At 37.9% G+C, this 20,853-nt stretch overlaps 1 pseudogene; it reads left to right on the top strand.

Moving 5' to 3' along the window:
• The first annotated feature begins 9,353 nt into the window (after positions 1 to 9,353).
• LOC123277917 (olfactory receptor 4D9-like) lies at positions 9,354 to 10,287 on the top strand (annotated as a pseudogene).
• Positions 10,288 to 20,853: the final 10,566 nt, after the last annotated feature.

Genomic DNA, 20,853 nt, shown 5'->3' with positions numbered 1-20,853 from the left:
TATATTTTTCTAGCTAAGTTAACAGGTTGCTGGTAACCCAAGTTTCTGGTAAGCATGATGTAACTAGTGTTATAGGATTCACCTGATTGATGTATTTCCACTCAAAGACCAAAGTAGCAGTGTGTCAATCAAGGAAACTATATGGCAGATGAAGAGATTGTTGAATCCAACTCCTTTTCAAGAGGTAAGTAAACAGAAGCCTAGAGATAGAGTTATTTGTTCAAGATCTCATATCAACTTAATTATAGAGTCTTCCAAAACCCAATCAATTGCTCTTCCACCATTTGAATATAATTTATGACATTACTGTACCTGTCTATGGAAAACTGCAGTCCTCTTCTAGAGAGATCTTATGATCAGTGCATCTGAAGTACACATATATGGGTACATATTTGTCATCACAGTTTAAGACATTGTTTCTGCTTAAACTCCAAAAGGGCTTATGTCCTTGAGAACCTCAAAGGTACATAATGGTTGTCTGTCTGGATTCCCATCAGGAATGAAGAAGCTTTGAAAGATTTCCAGTAATAGCCTAAAGGAATTTGTGTTACATAGAAATAGATGGGCCAGATTCACATTCTTGTGATAAGTTTAGACAAAGGCAGAACCTCAGGGATCCTAAGCAAAGAGTAAGTCATTCTCATTATTCAAGAACTGATTTTCCAGTTACAGCCTTACCAGGGCCAATCTGAGACTGGTTTCATCATTGAGGATGTACATTCTTCTCACTTCTCATTTCCAAGAAAGGAAGAGGAAGGGTTAAAGTTGATAAAACACTAATGAATCTATTTTTCAGTCTGTTGGTGTTTGTGAACAGGAATTACAAGCTAGTGTTTTTGTGTGGGAAAACATGGTAAAAGTAAAGTACTATAGCTGAAAGCTGTAACTTCACAGTCATACAAACCAGGGTCCAAATCCTATCTCTGCCATCCACCAGAGTGGGAACTGGAACAAGTTATTGTATCTCTTCACAGGTCATAGTTCACCTATACAAAGGTACTTATAATATCCATCTCATGGAGTTGTTATGAAGGTTAAAATGAGATGGTATATGTGAAACATACAATGTTTGGAAGACAGTAAGTGCTCACTGAAAAACCAAATTTTTTTTTTTATATCATCCATATTGCACTGCCTAACAAACACACATTCTGTCCTTCATCAATGTGTTTCACTCTCCTCCTGTGTGGCCCAAACTCATCATTACACGGAAAAAATGAATGGGGTAGAAAATATAGGAATGTGCAATGAATTCAAATAACTTTTCATCTTAAAATCTGGGCTTTCTGTCATTAAAATGTGAAAATAGCTTTGCTTGCTATTTTTATAGCTTAAAGAATCATCCTGAAGCTGATGAGATAAAGCAAAAGAGTGTTTCATATCAAAAGAAGGTAATGGCTCAAAGATAAACCCTTGGCTTTTAGAGTAGAGGTAAAAGATCAGATCATGAAGTCAGATCCCATGGGATAGAAAAGAACTCAAGGAAAGTTAGCCAAAGGATACGGAGTGTTGAAAACAAACTTCACTTACGTCCCACATTGAATCTGGAATGGTCCCAGAAGCACTCGTCACCTAACTGGCTCAATTGATTGCCATTTCCTGTCACCAGGTCAATCCATTCTATCTTTTACAATATTAATCTACTTCCCCTAGCATGAAAATTCTAACGATAATTCACAAGTTAAGTCACTATTCACAGGGTCCCACTATCTTTGCTCAGGTAGCTCTTGTCTCAAGTCCCTAAGCTTTTCCATACGAAATTGCCTATGCTAAATGCATACCATGAACAATTTTATAGCCTGTTTCCTGCCAATGGATCCTTTCCTTTCCTTCCTATCTCTTGTGACTCACTCAAATCAGATTTTTATGACTATTTCAGAATCGGATGATGCCAAAGATCTGTAGGGTCTGAATCACTGGCTGTATCTCAGAAGCATAATCCCAAGGGGCAAGAACCCAGGAACTCCTGCCACATCATTGTCCCTGAGACTTCATCAAACCATGTAAACACACAACACAATCTAATTCATTATTTCAATAGAATGGGAAATAATTGCCTCTGACTGAACAAACATATATCATTTATCTGGATGACATAAAATCACAAGCCGGGCTGCATTTTGTCCAATTAAATCAGTTATTATTATTTTTTAAGCTCTGCTGCTAAGAGCCATAAACATCAACTGTCTCTTGGCACACACATGGCTTTCAAACTACCCTCTCTTTCATTGCTCCCTGAATCAAACATTTCAGTGATCAACATCTCTGGGTAACAATGAACCCAATAATATAAAATAATTCTGAAATAATTAAACTGATGAATATCAAGAGCTGTCACCATGATACCTCTCTAGATTCTAAGTGAGCTGTGGATCTTAGAGATGTAGATTAAGATAATTGCATAGGGTCAATGTATATATTGTGTGGGGGAGTGGAATTAGCCACCCCAAGATATGTCTCTTTTGCATGAGGATTATTTTGGGTTGGTGACTTTTAAAAACTGCAGACAGTTTTTGAAAAGTTTCTGAAAAGTAGAATTTTACTTACCCTTTGTTAAGAGATGTTTACATTTGTAAAGGAAATCTCCATCTGAAAAGGTGTCTCCCTTTCCGTACCAGGAAGGAGGGATGACCTTATCTCTAGAAACTCTCATCAATATAATAACCTGACTCTTGTTTACTGTACTTGTCTGGTAATTTCCCATAACTGACCCCCCACCCAACATCCTCCTTTGTCTTTAGCTGAGGGTGGTGTTTAAGATGAGAACTTCTGCCATTTTGGTGAATTGATCAGTTTGCCTGAGCCTCTCCCATGTATACATGTTATGAAACTTTGTTTAACTTTCCCCTGTTATTCTGTCTCATGTGAATTTAATTCATTGTCTGGCCAGAAGGACCCAGAGCAGGTAGAGGAAATGTCTTCCTCCCCTACAATTGCATTCAACAGAAATTGCACTTATAAATCTACATCATTCAGTCTTTGATAGTTGCCCTGACAGCCACCACAGAGCTTTGATTTTTCCATTGCTACAGTTTTATTTAAGTTTTCTTTCCCAGTCAATTGCAAGCAAACTGATTTTGATCAGGAAAAAGACTGCACAGTCCTTGGTGTGCATGACACCTCCTTCTTGAGTCAAGAGGGATAATACTCTGTCTAGAGAAAAGGATAATTACTGAATGTACACTGGTGCCTCTGTATGTACTTATGTGATGGGACAAAGAAGAGATGAGGGAGAGAGAGGAGGACAGCTTGGTGACATTTTAATGACTCCCACAGGAACTCCATTGAATTGGACAGTCAGCTTCCACTTTCATACCCCAAAATAATCCCTTTGCTAATTTCTTTATTGGGCTTGTAGCTGAAGGAATAATAGCAGTGGCTGAGGCACTGTAAGGCAAAGTGTAAGAATCAGAATTGATTGATTCCCTGAGGTTGCCTTTTCCTGTCTGAAGGAAGAAGATAACAAAATCACTAGCTTGAGGTATGATTTCTATTAAACATAGAATTTTCCCAGAACTCAGTTCCTCTAAGATGCAGTTGGAGCATTATAAGAAGATCAGTTTCTCACTTGGAGACTGACATCAGATAGTGTTGGTGTTTGTGAACGTCTGAAACTGAAAATCTGTTAGAGTTGAGTTTTCAGAAATGCTGCAATTGTGTGGAATGTTCCTGTTGAAACCAAAACTCTTAATGAAGCAAAGAAAAGAGGTAGTTTTTCACTACTAGGAAGAGGGGAGGCGTGGCTTGTAAAATATTGGAAGAGGGTCACTTGGTTCCAGGGGATGTGATGTTCTACTTGCCAGAAAGTTGAGGTTGGAGGTGTTTGTAAGGCAATTGAGAAGTTGCTAATGTCCCCAGCTCTCTGGAGGGCGATTGCCTTGGAAAAACAGCACTCAAAGACAGCAATACCTGAATTCAGTATGTGCAGCCTAGTCAGCTTTGCTGCTTGGCTGGGAATGGAAGTTTGGGAGTTTAATCAAGGTGTTTTAATGGCTAGTTTATCTATGCCCTCATGGCCTACTGAATATGAATAATACTCCTAAAACTTTTAGGGATTCAATCAAGAGTAGAGGCTTTCCAGTAATAAGAATGCAAAAAAAGAGCAGCCTTGTCCAGTGGGAAGCTGGGGTATGGGGATTACACTCAGTTTGCAGGTTCTTTCCAAGATGCTTGATAAGCTTGTTTCCGAAATGATGCGGGGTCGGTGAGCTGAGGAGTCGAAAGAAAGATTTCTTAGACTCTCAAGATCTGGCAGTAGTGCTCTTTTATTTAGAGAATAGTGTGGAATAGCATGGGGACAGGACCCATGGGCAGTCAGAGCTTCTGCTGCCCCCAGTTGAGGGTTAGAGCTAAATTTAAGGCATAGATATATGATTCATCTCTTTACAAGACAAAGGAAAGAATACGAAAAAAAAGTTAAAATGGTATCAGTGCAGGTGGGGTCTGGTCATTGAGTGATCCCATGACTTTTAGACAAGAATCAAATCGGATTAAGTAAAGGTTAGAAAGGTTAGACGCCACCACCCTAAACCAGTTACATGAGATTGCCAGACAGCAACCAACTTAAGTTCTTGCCTTCCCCATTAAGAGCTTCTAGGGACAAGGTCATCTCTCTTCTTCTTCCTGGTACAGAGAGGGAGGCACCTTTTACAGATAGAGATTTACCTTACAAATGTAAATGTGTCCCAACAAGGGCAAGTTCCATTCCCCAGAGCCTCCTTCCCTGTCCTAGTTTATCGAAAGCAATCAGCCCAAACAATCCCGATGCCAAAGAGACATATCTTGGGGTGGCCAATTTCGGGTCCCTACAAGGTCACCCCCCCTTCCTTCACAAACGCAAATGTCTCAAAAGGGCAAGCAAAATTCCAGTCCTCAGAGCCTGCTTCTCATCTGCAGTTTTAAAAGTAACCAGCCTAAAAATCCTCATCATAAACCATTTTAAAATTAAGCAGCCTAAAAATCCTCATCACAATGGATGGTCCCCTTTAGGGTGACTTCTAAGAAATCCTCGTGATCCTTATTTTGACCTTGCAAAAACACATCAAATAGTATTTCTTTATCCATTTCCCCCCTCTCTCTCTCTATGGTGCATGAGTTTCAATGCAACGTACCTAATCCTAGACTTTCACAGTATCCTTCCCACTCTTTGTAAAAAGACAGCATCCATAGGAACCCACCAGATCAATTATGTTCAACAGGAGTTCATGTTTGAGGAAATGCTACTCAGAACTCATTTCTTCCCCTGCCACTGGAACACTACATAGTTGATCCAGGTTCTTGGTGGAGATGCCTCTAAAGACTAGAAAGTTTGTGTTTTCACACTCTGCTTTTGTCTCTTTTCAAGGCCACCTCTGATGTCCTCTCATGTTACATTACTCTCAGCCATACCTCTCACTCACCCTGTGCAGGCTTCTTACACCCACATACCACTTTCACTAGATTTGAGAAAGATTTTCCTGAGATTTTTCTTCACAGGATTTTCTGGGAAGGCAGATCAACACTGGGAAGAACTATAGTTGCAGTAGTTAAGAGCATAAGTCTTTGGAATAAAATGAATCATTGACAGAGACTAGCTCTACCAGCTGTGAGGCCTTGAGCAAGTTACTTGATCATTGTGTGTCTCTGTTTCCTCATCTATAAAATCAAGACAATAATATCATTTTCCCATGGATATGATAGGTTTTGGAAGCGATAAAATTAAGCAGTTTGCATAAGAATCACTCCACAAATGTTTTCTTAAAGCAAGGAAAATAGCAAAGCAGAGCTCCATCATTCTGCCCACATTTCCATAATGCAGAGACCTTGAAAGTTTCATGGAGCCTCCCCTGCTCCAGCGACCTGATAGACAGGTGACTGGGTTTGCATTTAGGGATTATAATTTATTTTCTTTCTGTAAAGTTTGATAATATAAATATCTATATTTACAACTCCAAAGAAAATTTTATTTATGTTTATAAGCAGGTGTGTGATAACAATACTTTGATTTTTGGAAGATATGTCTTGCCTCAAATCCCTCAGAGAAAAGGAAAACATCCCCAGAGGAGAGAGAGCATTTCCCACTTTCTCCAAAGTGTTGAGAAGAGGACTTTGAAACACAGGGTCAATAGCAAGATGAGCCGATCTCAGACAAGCCCCCACAAGTGAGTCTGGCATGTGTAAGGAAAGAAGCACTCACCTGGGGCTGATGAGATTGGCAAGATCAGATTCCTCAGCTGCTTTCAGTTTCCTAAACAGACATACAATCTCACCTACTCCTTAGAGCACAATGTGTATCAGGTAGGTCTCATTATCATGACGTTGTAGATAAATTATAATGGTGCAGGCTGAGAACTGACTCCAAATCCTGTCCTGTGAACCTCACATATATTTCTCCTTGGTTTGGTACAAGTATTGAGTGACTTACCCAAGGTCACACCAACTAGAAAGTGGTAAAATCTAAATTGCTTAAAAGCTCCAGACAATCCACACCTGTGTATCCAAAATGCAAGTAGGAGACAATGATACTGTTCAGCACACCTCCTGGATGGAGTTTACAAACATTTTTGCCCAAATGGGACTATTTTCCTATACATCTCCTTGATTTTCTAACTTCTCACTTTTCTTTCTGCTGACTCCACAGCCTGCAACACTTTTATTGGCTTAACTGTAAACCCCCTGAGGAAAGGATCTATATTTGAGTCACCTTTCCCTCAAAAAGACCATCTCAATGTCATTATGACAGTTAATTTTATGTGTTATCTTGATGAGCGACAGGGTGCCCAGATTAAACATTATTTCCAGCTGTGTCTGTGATAGTGTTTCCAAATGAGATTAGAATTTGAATTGATGGACCAAGTAAAGCAGATTAATTGCCTCCTCAACAAAGGTAGACATCATCTTTTGAGGGCCTGAATAGAACAAAAGGTGGAGGAAGGAGAAGTTCATCCCCATTTTCCTGCCTCTTTGTTTGAGCTAGGACATCTCATCTCATCTTCTGCCCTCAGACTGGGATTTCCACCATAGTCTCCCCTGGTTCCCAGGCCATCAAACTAGGACTCAATTACACCACCAGCTTTCCTGAGTCTCCAGCTTGCAGACCACAGATAATGGGACTTCTCAGCCTCCACAATCATGTGAGCCAGTTCTTCACGATAATTTTCCTTTACACATCCATATATATCCTATTGGTTCTGTGTCTCTGGTGAACCCTAATACAATCATAAAAATACTGTCTAGATGAAGGAACAATGAAGGAAAGAAAAGAGAAAAAAGTAAAGGAAACAGGACAGAAAAAGAAAGGAGGAAGGGAGAGCACAGGCAACACAGGAAGCTATTAGGCTTGTCACAGTGGTTTCCTGAGCAGAAGATTTGAAACCACTGACATACCATTCCAATATCCAAAAGAAAGATTCTAGAGCGGGCTGCTATCATTAATTAAAATATATTTCTACATGCCAAATTAACCGAGACTCCTTTGGGGATAATTTCTCCACTTTCTAGCCATGGTAAGTATAGTGTGGGGAATTCTTACTTCTCAGATTCCAGAGACCTGAAATCTTCTACAATCATTATCATTTACTCTTATCATTCTGTACTGTTGACATAAACATCAAAGAGGGGAGACTGAGATAATCTGAACTGAAGACAATGGAATCAGAAAGGGGGCTCCTATCTTATTCTTCTGTGTGAACAAAAAAGAGTGCTGCTTGGGCAAATGTTATCTCTTAAGGATTTTTTCTAAGATTTAAAGAGAAAAATGAAAAAAAACAGGAAAGAAATTAAAACCGGAATCTGAGAAATAACTACATGTGGACATCAGGGCAACCTGAATAACACAAGAACTTGGGAGGACCTAAAGTCTGCAGGTGAGAGAAAGATAAAAAGGTAACTCAGGTTGTAGCTGGTAAGGGCCATTACAATATAACTATAAGAAACCATTATGAAGTGGGTGGCCAATTAAATTTCACTTTAAATGAAAGTCATTCTTTAGATGTGAGATTAAAATGACCACATTAATTATTTTTAACATTCTACTGAAGGATGATGTACATACCTATGGAAAAATGTACGTAAGTGTATAGCTCAATGAATTTTCACACAAGCTGATCGTATATTTGTAACAAGCACCCAGATCAAGAAACAGAACATCATCAATGCCTCAAAAGCCTCCCTCATATTCCCTTTAGTTTTATATATTTCTTGTTCTTTATATGAAAAAAAAAGAGATTACACACTCTTTTGTGACTGGACTATTTGCCTCGACATTGTGTTTGTGAGATTCATTTATGTGGTTCATGCACTGTATGTGGATCATTCCCATTGCTCTATAGTATTGTGTGAATTTAACAATTTGTTTATCTTTTCTACTGTTGGTGGGCATTTGTGTCATTTTCCATTTTGAGTCAATTACAAACAGTGCTACTATGAATATTCTAGCATATATATCTGGTCGATATAACATATGTACATATTACCTAGGAGGGAAATAGATTGTTCTTACAATGGATATATGTATACCTATATATATAACAATGCTAAGAGTTGAATTAACAATGTGTACATATCCATTCTAAGATGGATGATTAAATAGATACAAATATATCTACAGATAAAGATATAGATACATAATATTAGCAGATACCATCAAACAGCAATGTGGTTATGCCAATTTTACACACTCACTAGCAGACTAATGAAAGGTCCAATTGTTCCACATCTTCACCATCACTTGGTATTTTTCATCTTTTTCAGTTTAGCCATTTGGTACGTAGGTTGTAGTTTCTTGCTGTAATTTTAATAAGCATTTTCCTGATAATGAATGAAATTGAATTGGCATTTAAATATCCTCTTTTGTAAAGTTTTAGTTCATGTCTTTTTCCATTTTCCAGTTTGTTCATCTATCTTCTTTTTACTGATTTGTAGAAGTTCTTTATATATTTTGGGTGTGAATCTTCTCTCAGCTACATATATTGTAAATATCTTCCCATTTGTGGGTTATCTTTTAATTCTCATGATGGTGTCTATTGTGAACCAAAGTTCCTCATGTCAAACTTAGGCTTATTATTCACTACTTTTTGTCATATTTTAGAGTAAAAGTACAGTTGAATAGGTTCACAGACCTGTCACCTGCATTTCAGTGGCCACAGTGATAGAACCGACCTGTTTGGATGACTGAGTCAAATACCTGGGTCCTCTTCCATCTAATGGAAGCAGACAGAATTGCAGGCACAAACCATACATAGAAAATGAATTTCCTCCCCAGGAAAACACCAAACTCAAGTGACAGAAAAGATAACAGTAGATTTCACAACACTTTCTTTAACTGCACTGTTATTTCTTGCAAAGATCTCCTTTCAAAAAGTATCTGTGACCAAATGGAGCAGGGAAATTATACCACAGTGAAAGAATTTATCTTCCTTGGAGTTACACAGTCTCAACAACTAAGCTGGGTCTTATTTGTCTTCTTGTTTTTGGTGTATGTGACAACTCTGATGGGAAACCTCCTCATCATGGTTACAGTTACCTGCGAATCTCACCTTCGCACTCCCATGTACTTCCTGCTCCACAGTCTATCTGTTCTTGACACTCACTTTTCCTCCATCACAGCTCCTAAGGTCCTAGCTGATCTTCTATCAGAGAGAAAACCCATCTCCTTCAATGGCTGTGTCACTCAAATGTTCTTTTTCCACCTTCTGGGAGGTGTGGATGTTTTTTCTCTCTGTGATGGCATTTTATCGCTATATAGCCATCTCAAAACCCCTCTATCGTATGACTGTCGTTAGTAGGGGACAATGCACTAGCCTGGTTGTGGCCTCCTGGGTGTGGGGCTTTGTCCACTCCATCATGCAGATTTCCCTGTTGCTGCCCCTCCCTATCTATGGATCCAAAGTTCTTGACACTTTCTACTGTGATGTCCCCCAGGTGCTCAAACCTACCTGCACTGACACCTTCACTCTGGAGCTCCTGATGATTTCTGATAATGGATTACTTAGTTGGTTTATATTCTTCTTGCTCCTCATATGCTACACAGTCATCCTGATGATACTGAGATCTCATACTGGAGAGGGCAGGAGGAAAGCCATCTCCACCTGCACCTCACACATCACTGTGGTGACCCTGCACTTTGTGCCCTGCATCTATATCTATACCCGGATCTTCACTGCCTTCCCCACAGATACTGCCATTTCTTTCAACTTCACTATCATTTCTCCTTTGCTCAATCCTGTGATCTACACCCTGAGAAATCAGGAAATGAAGTCAGCCATGAGGAAACCAAAGAAACAAGTACGGCATTCAGAAAGGGTTTAAATTCTATAAGGATGAGACAACACTCAAATTTAAAGATAGATTTTAAATATCACTTTCTCAAAATGGCAAGAGATCAACTTAATGTGAAAAACAAATGGGCATCTATGGTTACCATGGCGTCTTAAAAGAGGCTGATCCTATAGTACGTGCTGGGGACCTATAGGTGATGCTATTTAAGGTGAAACCCATTCATGTCTTCCTCTACCCACTTTCAATTATTCATCCCACAAATATTGACAGAACACATATTATATGCCTGAAAGTGGTAAGATTCAGACTGCTGCAGGAAGATTAAAGATAGTCACTGACCTACATGCATACTCCAAGAGGCTTTAATGAAGATATGAACCAAGTGCTGTGGAAATATTGTAGTCACTTTACTTGAGAACTTCAGAAGACATTTGAGAGTAAGGGGATAAAGGCAGAGAGGGACAATCCAAGCAAAGAAATCACTATGTGCAGAGGGAGAGAATGGTATAAGTGTGTGCCACATTATGCGACAGTCAGTTCATTGTAGTCACGAGGTAGTACACTCATGAAGTCAATACCATTCAAAGAAAAGTTTGGAAAGAACTCCTTCTGTGGTCTCCTGAGCAATGCAAATCCTTGATTTCTATTGGAGAGAGGATCCCCAAATCATTCCAAGGCCATGGTTTCCTCTGGGGCAGAAGGAGGTAATGCTGTAAGTGGGAATATTCATAAAGAAATAAGACTGATGAGTAGAGGCTGTGACAGCTCACCTGGACTGGAGAAAGCCTTAACCAAAGACAGGTGCTAGGCACTCCCTTGGGAAGCAACTGACTCCCAATTATGTAGCAGAATTATCCCAATCACAGACGGGACAGGCCCAAATTTCTCATTGTTTCTGCTTTTTGATTTTGGGTTTTTTTTTTCCAGCTTTGTTGAGATATAATTGACATGTAACATTGTGTAAGTTTAAGGTGTACAACATGCTGATTTGATAAACATATATGAAAATATGATTACCACCATAGCATGAGTTACCACCTCCATCACATCACACAATTAACATTTCTTCTTCATGGTTCTCATAGTCTCTCACATAAAGACCTCGAAACTTCTTTATACCTCATTAAAAGGAAAAGTAAGGGCAATAAAAGCATGAAGATTTAATCAACAAATCAGAATTTTCTAGTCTCTGTGAAATATAAGGCATGAGAATGGTGCTAGGAGAAGGTTTATCTAATAATCCAGCTGGTATTTTGTGGCAATCTGTTGACTTTACTGTACAATGTCTCCCATCATGATAAAGCTGAAGCCATAGATGCTGGCACTCATGTATTAATCAGACACATCAATGCTGTGACAAAAATGTCCAAATTGAAGTTGTTAACCACAGTAAAAGTTTATTTACTGCTCATGTCACCAACTAATGCTGGTCTTCAGAAAGAGCTATTGCATGCAATAATTAGGAGCAACAGGATCTTTTTCTTCCATCCTGGACTCCGGCTCTCTCTAAATCCTCAGAAACCTCTCTATTCATCCAGAAAATGGAGAAAAGGAAAGAGGACTAAGAATTATGGGGAGAAGGGGGAGGGTAGTTATAGGGCATTCTGAAAGTAACATGTATCACTTTTGAACCACATTCCGCAGGACAGCTCGTAGTCATATGGCCTCAACTGACTGCAAGGGAGCCTGGAGAATGTAATCCTACTCTGTTCCCAGTAAAAAGAGGAGAACATGAATAATGATGAACTCCAGCGATCTCTTCCACATATGTGACTCATTACTAAGAAATAACAATTGGATTACATGACAAAGACTAAGATTTTGTCTCTAAAAGGATTCTCTTAACACCTAGAAATGTTTGCTGGAAGTACTACTGGAACCTTGGAATTCACAGAGAACCAAACTGAAAAGAAGGAGATATGAGGAAAGGAAACTTAATTGAAAGGAAGGGAAAGGTGATCAAGATAAGCCTGGGAAATAGGATGATAATAGGCTAGAAGGTCAGGATCCAAAATATAGAACACTGGAGGAGAGTGTCCAAAGAAGACTCATCAAGAAGACAAGCTTCACTTATCCTCATACTTTCTATAAGCTAGTTATAAACCAATATTTAATCATGCAGAAGCTCCTGTAGAGATGAGTGTCATCTTCTTTGTTGATTGCTCCTTCATGTGTTCTACTTTATGCCCATCATTGAAACATTTTCTGAACTATTTTCTAATATTAGACATACTTCCTCAAGCATAAAATTAAATAAAGACATACATTTGTCTTCAGCTGTATCCATCTGCAGACCAAATGACTATTTACTGCCTGGCTACATGTTTCCTCTGGCATCACTGTTCTTCAAATCCTCCCTACTTTTCACATTGATGCCTTTTTCTTATCTCTCTGTTGACTTCACCTCAAGCAAAACCTTTGTGACTAGGCGGAATTTTAAGCAACCAACGATTTATACAATCAGAGTTATGTTCCCAAGTATAGGACCTACAAATGACAGAAACCCAGCAAATGCTGCCCAGGAAGCTGCCTTGGACTGTTTACACAGGCAAAACAATCTGATCACACACAGTGATGAAAAGCATGGAATTCAGGACAACACCATTAAATTTACTTCTCTTTCAACATGACACCAATTAATTATTTGGATTAATCTATATTTTTCTCCAGGTGGAGACATTTTCTTAGAGAAATATTAGATATTACACTGATTCTAGCTTATCGTACAAAGGTTGCACATATTTGCTCCTACCATCTGTGATTTTTTTTCTATATAAGAGAGGTTGGCTTTAAACTTGCACAATGTTTTTCATAAGCAAATAAATGTATCTATACAGACAAACTGGCTGGTTTAGGAGCAATCCTGCTGTTATGGACTTGTTCGAGAAATTCAAAGAATGTTCAGGTTATTGAAACTTTATTTCTCAGACTCTAGGATAGTCAGCAAAACAGAAACTATTTCTAAGCATCATGAAGTTCCAGTCACGAAACTATAGGCTGGAGGGATCTTCAGAGTTTTGTTGTTATTGTTGTTGTGTGACTGTTCTTTCAAGTCTGAAAGGTAATGTTGTCAACATTACTCTTATTCAATAAAGCAAACTATTAATTTAGTACTGTATTAGTAATCTATTGCTGCATAACATATCAATGCAAAATGTAGTGGCTTATAACGACACACATTTCTTAAGTTGCAGTTTGTGTGGTGGGGAATGAGGTAAGATTTAGCTAAGTCTTCTCCTTCAGGGTCACTCACAAGGCTATGTCAAGGTGTCAGCTGAGAGCTGCAGTGTCATATGAAGGTTAACTGAGGAAGGATCTACTTCCAAGCTCACTCACATGGTTGGTGGTCAGAATCAAGAGCTATTGGCCTGAGGGTTCAGTTCCTTACTGGCTGTTGGCTGGAGGTCTTCCTCAGGTTCTGGTCTTGTGGGTCTCTCCAACATGGCGGCTTCCTTCATCAGAGAGAACAATCAAAGCAGAAGAGAATGTGTTAGCAGGAAAGAAGACTCTTGGAAGTGGCATCCTGTCACTTTTTATATATTCTCTTCCAGAAGCAAGTCACTAGTCCAGCCTACACACAAGAGGAAGGAATTGCACACCTTTGTTAATATCAGGGCAGGGACTGCAAGTTTCTAGAAAAAAACTATGAAAAATAAGGGTTTCCTTCTCTGCACATTCTCTCCAGCATTTGTTGTTTCCTGTCTTGTTAATTATAGCCATTCTGACTGGAGTGAGGTGATACCTCATTGTAGTTTTGATTTGCATTTCCTTGATAGCTAATGATGTTGAACATCTTTTCATATGCCTGTTGGCCATCTGTATATCTTCTTTGGAGAAATCTCTGCTGGTGGGAGTGCAAACTGGTGCACCCACTATGGGAAGTGGAACGGAGTTTCCTCAGAAAATTAAGGATAGATCTACCATATGATCCAGCTATCCTACTGCTGGGTATTTATCCAAAGAACTTGATAACACAAAGGCATAAAGATACCTGCATCCCTATGTTCATTGCAGCATTATACACCATAGTCAGGACTTGGAAGCAACCTAGGTGCCCATCAAGGGACGAATGGATAAAGAAGATGTGGTATTTATACACTATGGAATACTACTCAGCCATAAGAAATGATGAAATCCAGCCATTTGTGACAACACGGATGAACCTTGAGGGTATTATGCTGAATGAAATAAGTCAGAGGGAGAAAGTCAAATTCCATATGATCTCAGTCATAAGTAGAAGATAAAAACAATGACAAACAAACACATAGCATTGGAGACTGGATTGGTGGTTACCATAGGGGAAGGGGGGAGGGGGAGGGCAAAAGAGGTGACTAGACTCACATGTGAGGGGATGGACTATAATTAGTTTTAGGGTGGTGAACATGATGTAATCTATACAGAATTTGAAATATATTATGATGTACATCTGAAAATAAGTAAATAAATAAATAAACTATGAAAAATCATTGGAAATCATGAAAGAAACCTAAAAGTTATTTGTTCAAGAAGGGTTACAAAAGACCAACAAGAAAGGAAGAGGAGGTAAGGGAGAGTGTCATAGATAATTCAGATAAACTGAGCCCTTGTGACAAGGAGAATGATAGTGCCAGCTACAAACGGAAAGTATTTAATTCTTGATAACAATGCTCACATCTATTTTAGACATTTTAAGTGGGAGGTGTGCCATATATCCAAGTGAGACTATCCATAGACCTATAGTGAGACAAGGTTTCAGAAATGACATTGGGAATGAGACAAGAGGGAAAATGGAATTCTTTGCTTTTAGGATCTCTAGAACCACAGGGTCTAGAACATGGAGGTGCTCAGAAAATATGTCATAATTAAATACACATACAAAAGAATGAAAGTAGACCACTATCTTACACCATTCATAAAAGTGGACTCAAAATGGATTAAAGACCTGAAACTATTAAACTTCCAGAAGAAAACCTAGGCAGTACACTCTTAGACATCAGTCTTAGCAGCATATTTTCAAGTACTATGTCTGAACAGGCAAAGGAAACAATAGAAAAAATAAACAATTGGGACTATGTCAAATTGAAAAGATTCTGCACAGCAAAGGAAACCATCAACAAAACGAAAAGATAGCCTAACAACTGGGAGAAGATATTTGCATACCCTGTATCTATTAAGGGGTTAATATCCAAAACATATAAAGAACTCATACATCTCAACACCAAAAATTTAACAACACAATTAAAACACGGGCAAAAGATCTGAACAGAGATTTCTCCAAAGAAGATATACAGATGGCGAACAGGAACATGAAAAGATGTTCAATGTCATTAACTACCAGGGAAACGCAAATCAAAACGAGCATGAGATATCACCTCACTCCCATCAGAATGGCTATAATTAACAAGACAGGAAACAATAAGTGTTGGAGAGGATGTGGAGAGAAGGGAACTCTCATACATGGCTAGTGGGAGCGCAAACTGGTGCAGCCACTATGGAAAACAGTACAGAGATTCCTCAAAAAATAAAAATAGATCTACCATATGATCCAGCCACTCTACTGCTGGGTATTTATCCAAAGAATATGAAAACACGAATGTGTAGATATTCATGCACCCCTATATTCATTGCAGCACTATTTACAATAGCCAAGACTTGGAAGCAATCTAGGTGCCCCAAAAAGGATGAACGGCTAAAGAGGATGTGGTATATATACACAATGGAATACTACTCAGCCATAAGAAACAATTCAATCCAGCCATCTTTGACAACATGGATGGATCTTGAGGGTATTATGCTAAGTGAAATAAGTCAGAGGGAGAAAGTCAGATACTGTATGATCTCACTCATATGTAGAAGATAAAAACAATGAAAAACAAACACATAGAAAGAGAGATTGGATTGGTGGTTAGCAGAGAGGAAGGCGGGGAGGGAGGGGGGTGAAAAGGACAATTAGGCACATGCATGTGGTGATGAATTGTAATTAGTCATTGGACGGTGAACATGTTGTAATCTACACAGAAATCAAAATATATAATGATGTACACCTGAAATGTATATAGTTATAAACCAATGTTACCACAATAAAAAAATTAAAAATAAAATGTAAATAAAATATATAGAAATACCATGTTTAAAAACAATTAAAAAAAAAGAAAACAATTGCATTTACAATTGCATCAAAGGGTAAGAAACACAACCAACATAAGTAACAAAGTGAAAGATCTGTTCACTGAAAACCATAAGACATTGATGAAAGAAACTGAAGAAGAAACAAACAAATGGAAATATATTCCATGCTCATGGGTTAGAAGAATTATTTTAAAATGTCTGTGATACCCAAAGAGATCTACAGGTTCAATGCAATCCATATCAAAATTCCAATAGCATTTTTCACAGAAAGGGAAAAAGAATCCTAAAATTTGTGTAGTATCACAAGACAACTAATAGCCAAAGCAATCCTGTGAAAGAAGAACAAAGCTGGAGGCATCACACTTATGATTTCACACTACATGCTACAAAGATATAATAATCAAAACAGTATAGTACTGGCATAAAAACAGACGTACAGACCAATGGAACAGAATCAAGAGCTCAGAAATATACCCATGCATACACAGTCAATTAAGTATGAACAAAGAAGCCAAGAATATACAATGGGGAAAGGATACTGTCTTCAGTAAATGTTAGGTAAAACTGGATAACAACATGCATAATAAAGAAATCAAACTCCTATCTTACACCACTCACAAAAATTAACTTGGAATGGATTAAAGATTTAAGTATAAAACCTGAAATTATAAGACTCCTAGAAGAAAAAATAGTGGAAAGTTTCCTTGACATTGGCCTTGGCCATAATTTTTCGGATATTACACCAAAAGCACAAGCAACAAAAGTAAAAATTAATAAATGGGACTACCTCAAACTAAAAAGCTTCTGTACAGCAAAAGTAATCAACAAATGAAAAGACAACCTACAGAATAGGAGAAAATATTTGCAAATCACATATGGGATGAGAGGTTAATATCAAAAATATGTGAAGAACTCAATAGCAAAAGCACAAACCATTTGATATAAAAATGGGCACAGGACCTGAATAGATATTGTTCCAAACAAGACATATAAATGGCCAACAGTTATATGAAAAGGTGCTCAACATCACTAACCAGCAGAGAAATGCAAATCAAAACCACTGTAAGATATCACTTAACACCTGTAAGAAGGGCTATCATCAAAAAGACAAGAATAACAAGTGTTGGTGAAGATGTGGAGAAAAGGAAAAACCTTGTGCCCTGTTGGTGGGAAAGTGAATTGGTACAGCCACTATGGAAAACACTATAGAGTTTCCTCAAAACATTAAAATTAAAACTATCACATGAGCCAGCAATCCCATCTCTGGCTATTTATCCAAAGGAAATGAAATCAGGATCTTAAAGAGGTATTGGCACTCTGATGTTCATTGCAACATTATTCACAATATCCAAGATATGGAAACAGTCTAAGCATCCATCGATGGATAAATGGATAAAGACGTGGTGTATACATACCATGGGATATTATCAGTCATGAAAAAGAAGAAAATCCTGCCATTTGTGACAACTAGGTGGACGTCGAGGGCATTATGCTAAGTGAAGAAAGTCAGATAGAGAAAGACAAATACTGTATTATTTCATAAATCTGTGTAGACTAAAACTCTAAACTCACAGAAACAGAGAGTAGAATGGTGGTTACCAGGTACTGGGGGGTGGGTGAAATGAAGAGATGTTGGTGAAAGTGTACAAACTCCCAAGTATAAGATGAATACGTTCGGAGCTCTAATGTACAGATGGTGATGATCGTTAATAATACTTGAAAGTTGCTGAGAGTATATCTTAAATGATCTCACCATACACAAAAAAGTAGTAATTATGTGAGGTGATGAGGAATAAGCTAACACTATGATGATAATCGTTTTGCAACATATAAATGTATCAAATCAACCATTGTATATCTTAAACACCCACAATGATACACATCAATAATATCTAAGTAAAGAGGAGGGAAAAAAGAATTACCCATCTCAAACATACAACCTGTCTCATGTGGTTTTTAATCTGTGTAGACTAGTTTAATGTACTAAAACAAAATGGAAAATCAAGTAAACCCAAACCGGTCAGCATTCTGGAAACAGTGGAAGCGCATTCTACATAAGACAGAACCATTCAATAATCTGAGTTAATAATGAGTAACTATTGTAATATTGTAGACAGTTATAATAACTTATCTAGCAGTAATCCACATTGAGAGATTCCATATGAATAGAGCATTGGAAAACAGGAAAAATTACATTCCTGAAATATCATCTAAGTCATGTTTCTCTACATGTGGAGACTTGTAGCAACATCATGAGACTATAACAATTCTGCGTATAATTAGAAACTAGACTAGGAGCAAAGAATTTTAGGTCCAGTTCTCTTCTAGGTTTTTGACAGTCAAATTGAAACTCATTTCTATATAGTGTCCTCTGAGCTTTACAAGCAATGAAAATTGGACCCTTGTAATCTCTTGGGCACAGTATTTGGCACATTTTAAAATAGTTCTAATTGAGCGATGGATAAACAGATAGATTTCCTCTACTGCCTCTAAATAATTTGGACACCAACCAAAATGTGTCCATCTGTGTGTGTGTATGTGTGTTTACACATGAACATGTTTCAGTAGCTTCTTAATAACTCCCACTGAAACCTCATCACCAACAGCAGAATCAGGCACCAACTTCCACTTTCTCGTCCAATAACACTCCCTTTGTAAGTCTTATATTAAGCCTCAAACTGAGGGATTTGTACATAAGACAGGGATACAGTGGAAATTCTTGAAACTGTGATTTCTTTGAATCTGCCCTTTCTCTCCTGAAAGGGGAGTAAAGACACTAAGATATTTAGTCTTCCAAGAGGCTCTGCTTTCACAAACAACACTTTCAAGAATTAAAGTCACCAGTGTTCTGTTCTGCTCTGTATCTAATAACTTACTATTTGTAGTTGGAGTTTTGGTCAAAGGTGTGAGGTAAAGACATTAAGCTTTTAGCTAATATAAAGGTTATGGATAGTGAAATTGAGTTGTCATGATTGATTATGTACAAATAGTTTGACTTTGATATTTTCCAGGTATATTAAATTCTTCAAAGCCAAAATGATCTTCTCAGTGACAGGAACAACAAAGGTGGGTGTTAACTATTGGAAGAGGGGTGATGTGTGAGGAGGGATTCAGAAATGTGGTCCATGCAGTGTGAGAGAAGGCATCATTCATTTGCTGTGATCCTTTGAGCTGCTGTTGGTGAGTCCACCTCAGAACAAAGTCAATGTAAATTGGGTTTCCAAAGCCCCTTTCAGCCAAATTCTTATCTTCAGACAGACTCTATCAAATATTCCTGTTATACAAAATTAGATCCTATACATATAAGATTGAAGGGAGTAAAAATAGTTTATTCCTTCCTACTTCCATCACTTCCTTCCTTTCAACAAAATATAGATTCATTATATATGCCATAAGAACACAACTATAACATTAATACTTACTAAAGTATGGTGGGGAAATTGAATAAGTCAACTTTTCTTGAGTCTTCACTCATACTAAATCCTCAAAAAAAATAGTACCCGTTTTTACTGCTGGAAATCGTGATATCTCCTATCCCACCCAAATCTACCTCTACTTCTCTCGTGACACGTTTCACAGTTTATCTTGCAATATGTCCATCAATTTATACAAATCATCCACATGTGTTAGCCTGCAAACACTTTGAGAATGTGGTCCAACTTATCCAAATACATTTAAAATTGCAAGAAGCGTTCACTTTCTAAGAACAAAGTGGAACAAATAATAATTGTAAAATGTCCTGAGAATGATCGATAACAGCTTATTAAAAGTAGGCGTTATTGAGACCAGCCTTGTTGCACAGTGGTTAAGTTCGTGTGCTCCACTTGGCAACAGATATTAGCTCAGGGTCAATCATCCTCACCAAAAAACAAAGGCATTATTCTAATGATACCATCATCTCTCACTGCTGTGGGATCCCTCCACTCTCTTAGCTTAGATCCACAAATGGAAAGACACAGAGGAGAGTGTGGTTGATATAGTATGAACCACCTCTAGAAAGTAGGTCACTATCTTTATTCTCTCCCTGACACTCAAGCAAGGATCACATCATATTATCCAAGGTGAATAAGCTGTAGAGAATTGCTGTACAATATTGCAGCTATACAGTTTCATGCACTTAAAATCTTGTTAAGAAGGTAGGTCTCATGTTTAAGTGTTTTTATCTCAATAAAAGAAAGTAAAGATATTCTTTGAGATTAGGATTTACATATTGTTTCAATGTGTTTCCCAGTCATAAATTTTAATCATCTTAAAATAATTGTTAATCAAACAATCTGATTAGTATAAAGAAATCACAATAATGAGCTACCTACGTGGAACAATCTGCAATTTTAAGAAATTCAATGTAAAACAGCCAACAGCAAGTAAAATGACTCATGCCAGAGAAACATTGCAATAAGAAACTGAATGACATCCTTTTATTCAAAAAAGCAAGACCTCTTGAAGTCACCAGAATATTTGCTAATATGAATATTGACTTTGTGAACA

This window comes from Equus asinus, unplaced genomic scaffold (assembly GCF_041296235.1).
Source record: "Equus asinus isolate D_3611 breed Donkey unplaced genomic scaffold, EquAss-T2T_v2 contig_800, whole genome shotgun sequence".
NCBI classification, from domain to species: domain Eukaryota; kingdom Metazoa; phylum Chordata; class Mammalia; order Perissodactyla; family Equidae; genus Equus; species Equus asinus.
This window is presented reverse-complemented; position numbering and strand designations above follow the sequence as displayed.